Source organism: Sinocyclocheilus rhinocerous, unplaced genomic scaffold, assembly GCF_001515625.1.
Source record: "Sinocyclocheilus rhinocerous isolate Xijiao unplaced genomic scaffold, SAMN03320098_v1.1 scaffold7337, whole genome shotgun sequence".
NCBI lineage: Eukaryota > Metazoa > Chordata > Actinopteri > Cypriniformes > Cyprinidae > Sinocyclocheilus > Sinocyclocheilus rhinocerous.
Genome location: NW_015634093.1, coordinates 10,501 through 19,135, shown reverse-complemented (window position 1 = coordinate 19,135; position 8,635 = coordinate 10,501). Strand labels below are relative to the sequence as shown.

At 39.2% G+C, this 8,635-nt stretch overlaps 1 pseudogene; it reads left to right on the top strand.

Annotated features, from left to right (window-relative positions):
* The window catches only part of LOC107745435 (protein NLRC3-like), a 3,291-nt pseudogene extending 722 nt beyond the window's left edge, over positions 1–2,569 (top strand).
* The last annotated feature ends 6,066 nt before the right edge of the window (positions 2,570–8,635 follow it).

The window sequence follows — 8,635 nt, the reverse complement described above, 5'->3', positions numbered from 1 at the left end:
GAGAATGAAAGCCTCCTGAACAGGATCTACACACAGCTCTACATCATAGAAGGAGAGAGTGAAGGAATGAATGAAGAACATGAGGTTTTACAGATGGAGACAACAGCCAGAACAAAACAGTCACAAGACACTCCAATTGACTGCAATGACATCTTTAAAGCCTCAGCTGAAGCAGGATCTGAGGAGAAAGAGCAGATCAAGACTGTTCTTACTAAAGGCATCGCTGGAATCGGAAAAACTCTGTGCAGAAGTTCATTCTGGACTTGGCCGAGGGAAAAGCCAATCAGGATGTAGATTTCATGTTTGTGCTTCCATTTCGAGAGCTGAACTTGATTAAAGATCACCAGTACAGTCTTCACAGACTTCTGCTGGACTTTCATCCTGAACTTCAAGATCTGGACTCACAGATTTATGAGGAGTGTAAAGTTGTGTTCATCTTTGATGGTCTGGATGAAAGCAGAATTACACTGATGTTTTCAGATGATGAGAAGGTTTGTGATGTGAATGAGTCTTCATCAGTGGGTGTGTTGATGTCAAACCTCATCAGAGGAGAGCTGCTTCCCTCTGCTCTCATCTGGATCACCTCTAGACCAGCAGCAGCCAATCAGATCCCCTCAATATACATCAACCGTGTGACAGAAATTCAGGGATTCAATGATCCTCAGAAGGAGGAATATTTCCGGAAGAGAATCAGTGATGAGCATCAAGCCAGCAGAATCATCTCACACATTAAAAGATCAAGAAGCCTCCACATCATGTGTCACATCCCCGTCTTCTGCTGGATCTCATCCACTGTGCTTCAGAAGCTCCTGGAAGAAGATCTGATTCAATGAGCCTCAGGAGGAGTATTTCAGAAAGAGAATCAGTGATGAGCATCAAGCCAGCAGAATCATCTCACACATTAGAAGATCAAGAAGCCTCCACATCATGTGTCACATACCCGTCTTCTGCTGGATCACAGCCACTGTGCTTCAAAACCTCCTGAAACAAGATTCAAGTGCAAAAATTCCTCAGACTCTGACTGAAATGTACATCCACTTCCTGCTGACTCAGATCAACATGAAGAGTCAGAAGTATGATGAGAGAGATCCAGAGAAACTCTTGACGTCCAGCAGAGATGTGATTGTGAAACTTGCTGAACTGGCTTTCAAACAGCTGATGAAGGGCAATGTGTTGTTCTATGAGGAGGACCTGATTGACAGCGGCATAGACATTACCAACGAGTCAAAGACCAACACAAAACCAGCATGAAGAACAAGTATGAGAGCTTATTTGAGGGAATCAGATTACAAAAAAATCAAACCCTCCTGAACAGGATCTACACACACCTCTACATCATAGAGGGAGAGAGTGAAGGAGTGAATGACGAACATGAGGTTTTACATTTGGAGAAAACACCCAGAACACAACACTCACGAGACACTTCAATCTGCTGCAATGACATCTTTAAACCCTTACATGAACCAGGATGTGAGGAGGAAGACAAAATCAAGACTGTTCTTACTAAAGGCATTGCTGGAATTGGAAAAACCGTCTCTGTGCAGAAGTTTATTCTGGACTGGACAGAGGGAAAAGCCAATCAGGATGTAGATTTCATGTTTGTGCTTCCATTTCGAGAGCTGAACTTAATTTTATATCACAAGTACAGTCTTCACAGACTTCTGCTGGACTTTCATCCTGAACTTCGAGATCTAGACTCAAAGATTTATGAGGAGTGTAAAGTTGTGTTCATCTTTGATGGTCTGGATGAAAGCAGAATCACACTGTTTTCACACAGATGGAAAGTTTGTGATGTGAATAGAAACTTGCTGAACTGGCTTTCAAACAGCTGATGAAGGGCAATGTGTTGTTCTATGAGGAGGACCTGATTGACAGCGGCATAGACATTACTGATGCTGCAGTATATTCTGGAATTTGCACTGAGATCTTTAAGGAGGAATCTGTGATTCATCAAAGAAAAGTCTACTGCTTCATACATCTGAGCTTTCAGGAGTTTCTAGCTGCTTTCTTTGTGTTTTACTCTTATCTAGTCAAGAATTATAAACCACTGATTTTGTTTCTTGGTGTAGAAGTTATGTGCAAGATTTCAGAACAGTCTCTGTATAAATTACTGACATCAGCAGTTGATCAATGCTTACAGAGTAAGAATGGACAGCTGGATCTTTTCCTGCGGTTCCTGCTGGGCCTCTCACTGGCATCCAATCAGAGGCTCTTACAGGATCTACTGACATACACAGTGAACATGTCGTATAACATCAGCATAACAACACGGTACATTAAAGACCAAATTAAGGCTAATGTACATCTCTTAGCTGACAGATGCATCAATCTGTTACTCTGTTTGCTGGAAATGAGGGATCAGACTCTGTACAGAGAGATTCAGGAGTTTGTGAAATCAGCACATCACTCAGTGAATAAACTCTCTCCTGCTCACTGCTCAACAATAGCCTACATGATGCAGATATCAGAGAAGGTGCTGGATGAGTTTGATCTGAAGAAATACAACACATCTGATGAAGGTAGAAGGAGACTGATACCAGCCGTGGTGAACTGCAGAAAAGCTCTGTGAGTATTAATTTATGTGATTGGAGATTAAACTGAATGAACTGAATGTTTTGTTGTGACACAGTAACATTGTAATCGCTCCAAGTCATGACACATCTTTTCTTTGATATGACAGTAATTTAAAGGTAAATCAGAAGCTGTTTGAAGAGGACAAAACTGTTTTAATGTCAGAAGTGTTTAGTCCCTCCTGACTCACTCTAACCAATATGTCAGACTCTGAAGGAGGTCATGAGACACGTGCAGAGATTTATTAATGTGCCATGAAATTGTTCATCATTCGATTTTTTTCTTCTGTGGTCCGCATTTACAGACTGTAAAGTCAGACTGCCAGACAAGAAATAATCAGGGACCTTATTAAAGAATAATCATCAGACACACTTTCCAAATGTTATGCAGAGACACCAGAGGTGTGTAGAGTATCCAAAAACTGTTCAAGTGAAAGTACAATAAAATATAACGGAAAAACTATATATGAATGACTAATAAGCCCATAAGTGCTCCTCTGCTGTTATCTATAGGTCACAATGGTGATCTTTTATTTTTTTTTATTTTATTTTTTTTTACACAAGCGTTTGTTCACCACAGTATATTTTGGTCATCCCATTAAAAATAACATTCAAATTGGATCATTTTGGAGCTTTAAATGGCTGGAAACATTTGTGTGAAATGTTTGAAAGTAGCTGAAAACTGCTTGAATTTCTCTCTCAAAAAGGTTATACAAACCCTGAAATGAATGACACCATTGTTATAGTTAGCGTTACTGGTTTTCTATGTCAGCGCAGTTTGATCGGTTTATAACAGAGATTTCTGTGCAGAATTTTAATGCTTTTCATTAGATCTCGCAGCAATCTTTATTCATTCTGCGGTGAATTCAAACGCTTCTCACTGGATCTCACAGCGCTGTGCTGTAACAGTGTCGCGAACTCAACTTTGGCTCCCAAGTAAAGCTGTTCTGAGCTTGGACAAGTTTGTTTGCATCGCAGTTAGCGCTGAGCAGCTCAAACGAGTAGCGCGATTTAGTTTCGATTTCGTTTCATTTGCCGTTTGATATTTCTCATATGCAACAGAAATGGCAGTGCTTAAAAGTTGAACAGCGCGGTCGCGCCAGTGCCGCTCACAAAAATTACTCGCACCGGCAGAAAAAATGGTCGCAAAATGCGACCATTTAGTTGCAGTCTGGATCTCTGAGATATAGATATATATATATATATATATATGAACAGTTCATTTGCAAAAACAGATAACTCCTCGCCCTCTATAATTTTATAAATTTTCATAAATCATGTTTTTTTTTTATTGTGCATGCCAAAGTAATATCAATAGTACTGCAGTTGGGTTGTTTTGATTAAGAAATCATTTTAAAAAAAATACAGTTAACTTATAAAATTAAAGAAAATTACAAAATTAGTTCATTGAAATTGAAAAATTTTAATAGTTTTTATATATTAAAAGTTAGTTTTTTAGCCAAAGTAGATAACTCCAGCAGGTAACTCAAACAAAACCAAGTAGCCTAATTGCTTTGTAATTGCTAAATTAGTGGGTCTGGGCTCTAATCCGCCCTTTTATAGTTTTTTTCTTCATTAAAACCAAATGTGTTCATCAGTGATGATATATCAAGAGCAGGGACATATTTGTGTGCATTTTATTTCGTGATTTCACCAGAACGAATATAGTCTCCACAACAGTTAGCAATAGATTGAAGAGCTCATCTGTGCACTAGATGCTGGTGTTGTGCCGAATTTTGCACTCCTGCCAGATTATGCACCCCCTCGTTGAAGTCACTACCTGATTGCCTAATCCTACCCCCACCCCTAATCCTAACCCCTCCCTCACACCTACTCCTAAACCTATGAATACTATAGGGGGTGCATAATCTGGCAAGGGTGCAAAATTCAGCACAACACCGGCACTGATGACAGCGGCAACGAGCACTCAGCATGATTTTAAAAGCAACACATTTCAGCACCAGATCGCCTTTTATTTAACACAAATGAACAAAATTAATACTCTGCTTGTCAACTAGAGATGTTTAATTTGTAATAGATATATCTGTACTGCGAGATGTTTCACAATGGCGTTATAGTGCCATATTAAAAATAAATAAAAAAATTGTAATAAAATAAACAAAATCTAAGACTAAGAGATTAAAATAGTTTTAAATATTATTTCAAAGCATAGGCCTACAGTCCCTGTGAGTATATGACACATGGTATGATTTCTGCTAATAATCCCACATATATTCAAATCAGTTGCCAGACCACCAGAATTTCTCCTGGTGCTGTTAATCCAGTTAATTCATTTTGACTTTATTCTTGTCATTTTGACTTTATTCACAAAATATTTCAACTTTATTCTCATATTGCTTCAAATTTATTCTCGTAATTTTTACTTCTTTTCTCTAAATATTTTCACTTTATTCTCGTAATTTTGACTTTTTCTCAAAATATTTCGACTTTAATCTTATAATCTTAGATTTTTTAAATTTTTTAACGTGGCACTAAAACGCCGTCGCAGAAAAAAACATTTGACATCCAACTCACATTAACAGGGGAGTATCCAATCTGTCGGCAGCCATATCACCCTGCAGCCCAAGACTGGTTGCCCACTGAAGGTAAGCAGGGTTGAGCCTGTTTAGTACCTGGATGGGAGACCTCCTGGGAAAACTAGGTTGCTGCTGGAAGAGGTGTTAGTGAGACCAGCAGGGGGTGCTCACCCTGTGGTCTGTGTGGGTCCTAGCGCCCCAGTATAGTGATGGGGACACTATACTGTAAAAAGCACCGTTCTTCGGATTAGACATTAAACTGAGGTCCTGACTCTCTGTGGTCATTAAAAATTCCAAGATGCCTTTCGAAAAGAGTAGAGGTGTAAAGTGCTTTGAGTGCTTAGAAAAGTGCTATATAAATGTAATGTATTATTATTATTATGAATGAGGCCTGAAAGACAGGACAAACTGAACTGAAACAAGAGGAACTTAAATACACAGAGCAAACAAGTTTAATTAACGAAGCACACATGAACAGAATGACACCATTAACTCAGTAACCATGACAACTAAAGATTGGTAGGAACTAGAACAAAGGAAACTGACTAGAAACAAACTAAAAAGTCAATGAAAATTAATTTGAATGAAACATGACTGATAATTCACGAGTTCACACTTACATATAATGAACTGAGTAAAGGTTATGCGTATTTGGCGTGCTGTCTGTGGGAGAGGGCGGTAATTACTCTGGAGCCCGGGGTACTCCTCCTATCCGGAAAGAGGGGTCCAAGCTCGGTTTTTAGCCCAGACCCAGAGTGCTCCCCCCGAGTGCTCCTCCCCGTGCTGGAAAAGGTTATGCGTATTTGGCGTGCTGTCCGTGGAGAGGGCTCCGAGCTCGGTAATTACTCTCGAGCCCGGGGTACTCCCCCTGTCCGGGGAGAGGGGTCCGAGCGGGCACTGCTGTGGCAGTGGGGAAATATGGAAAAGCTCCTGCGGGAGCGGGCACTGCTGCGGCAGTGTGGGAATTTAGGGAAGGCTCCTGTGGGAGCGGGAACTGCAGTGTAAAATACAGACAAAGGCTCCTGCGGGAGCGGGGATTGCTGCGGCAGTGGGTAAATATGGAAAAGCAGTGTGGGAATTAGGTAAGGCTCCTGCAGGAGCGGGGTGCTGCTGGGATGGCTGGAGTGGGGATGGGCCGTTATAGATGAATTAGGTGATGTTAAAGGGGGTTAGCTATGGTGTTCCCTCTATTTTTTTATTTGTGACCTGTTCTGGCAAAATGAATCACAATGATCAAATTTTCAAAAAAGAATTATTAAAAATAACTGAGCTACACCTGTTTGAAGTCGATAGAGTCAGCAAAGTCAATTCTGAGAAAAATCAAGTTAAAATTTTCTGAAGGGTCCAAAGCAAAATCACCTAGAAACATTGCATCTTTTCCTCCACTTCTTTTCTTAGTAATAATTACTACATTAATAATCACAATATAAAACATTAATGAGACAGACGGCCTATATATTAAGACCTACTGTAATGCACGGATCTAAAATAATGTTACACATCAGATGTTTTTCCCCGAAAGTTCCCCAAATGTTCACTTAAGACATAACAGGTTATGTTTGCGTGAATACTTAAATACTGTAATTCTGTGTATATTTATCGGGATCGCGCACCAGCGAAATCGCCTTTATGATGACATAAAGCGCTTCGGATGACAGTCAGCGTGAGAAGCGATTGGAGAAAAGGTACTTCTCTCAGAAAACGTACAAATAAAGATAATTTTAGGTGTTCAATTACTGTTTGGAGCATTGGGATTGCTAGACGAGGGCTTAATGAACTAATTCTTGTGAAAACCTAAAATCTGACTAAAATTGACATTTTTCACTTTTTTGCGTGTAGCTCAAAATTAGCCTGTGCGCATTCCGACTCATTTTGCCACCACAGGTCACATGTATTGATTGATTTATTTATTTTTTGCTGAGTGAAACTTTTCTCTATTGGACGGACATTTCGGCCATCTGAGCAAAAACATTCTTCATACCAGACCTGTACACCGCACACACAAAAAAAGTCTGTAACTTTTAACTTTAATGTCCTATTTATATTTGATTTGACCCTTGATGTAACTAAATGATGCACATTTTAGGTTACCCAAGACATTTTTTTTACGGTGCTACTCACGAAGAACTTCTATTAAAAAATCATCTAAAAATGTCACACAGAAGAGTTCAATTCTTTAATATAATATAATATAATATGAAGCAGTTTTTGCTCATGAATTCCCTTTTTGAGGTCAATTGGTTATTATAATATAATATAATATAATATAAAAAAACATATTTTAAATAAATATTTTCAAAAAATGTGAACGTGAATTCTTGTATAGTTATCCAAACATCCCCATGTAGTAGAGTTTGCACACTACTACACCTGTGTGTAAGTTTTGTTACCATTCTGTGCCCATCATCTACTATTTCCACCACATAATCAAGTCACTCTTCCTTAAAACATGATGGCGTTTTTATTTCACATATCATTGCGTTTGTGTTGGCTCTCATGTTGAGCTATTTCGTCCGCAACCCTTAAAGCATTCTAAACCAGTCTGAAAATACTGTATTTAGAATCCATGTGCTTTTTTCCTGCTTACACATTCGATCTGTGCCACATGGGAGAAAAAAAATCGAAATTGGGTCATGTGAACCATGCAGTGTAAACGCGGCCATAGACGAAACTCCTCTCAGCTAGCACGTCTTTTCGAAGTGACTAGCAGGCCTGTCACCTGACCTGAATACTGCGTGCTGATTTGCTAAACTGACTTGTCGGGTTGTGTTCACAAACAACAAGGGTGCTTTTCGGTTTCTGCTGTAAAACGTGAACTCGCGATGCCTTGACAGTGGACAATACGGCTTTTGTGACAAAACGTGTTTAGGGTTCAGAACATGCTATATATGGAGTACTTGTAATGGAGTAATGTTTGACCAGCAGTATCTGTACTTTCACTCAAGTAATGGAGTTGAGTACTTTGTCCGCCTCTGCCACTGACACAGAGAAGAGTGAAAACAGTTAATGTCTGCTCTCATGACCAGGCCCAGACTCTAGCCTTAAAGGATTAGTTCTCTTCCAGAATAAAAATTTCCTGATAATTTACTCACCACCATGTCATCCAAGATGTTCATGTCTTTCTTTCTTCAGTTGAAAAGAAATGAAGGTTTTGGGGGAAAACCTTCCAGGATTTTTCTCCATATAGTGGACTTTAATGGTGGCCAACGGGTTGAAGGTCCAAATTGCAGTTTCAATGCAGATTCAAAGGGCTCTACACGATCCTAGCAGAGGGTTAAGGGTCTTATCTAGCAAAATAATTGGTCATTTTCTAAAAGGGGAAAAAAAAACAATTTATATAGAAATATTTTAAGTTGCATACACAAAAGTAAAGACTCATAACTCCTAACTATAGCAAGGAGAGTCAAAAGGTAGGTATTGTTTGCTAGAAACAATGCTAGCTGTTTTTTTTTTTTTTTAGAAAATACATTTTCATTACATTTGGACCTTCTTATACTGAGAAACTGCTCATTTTTCAAAGAAAAAAGT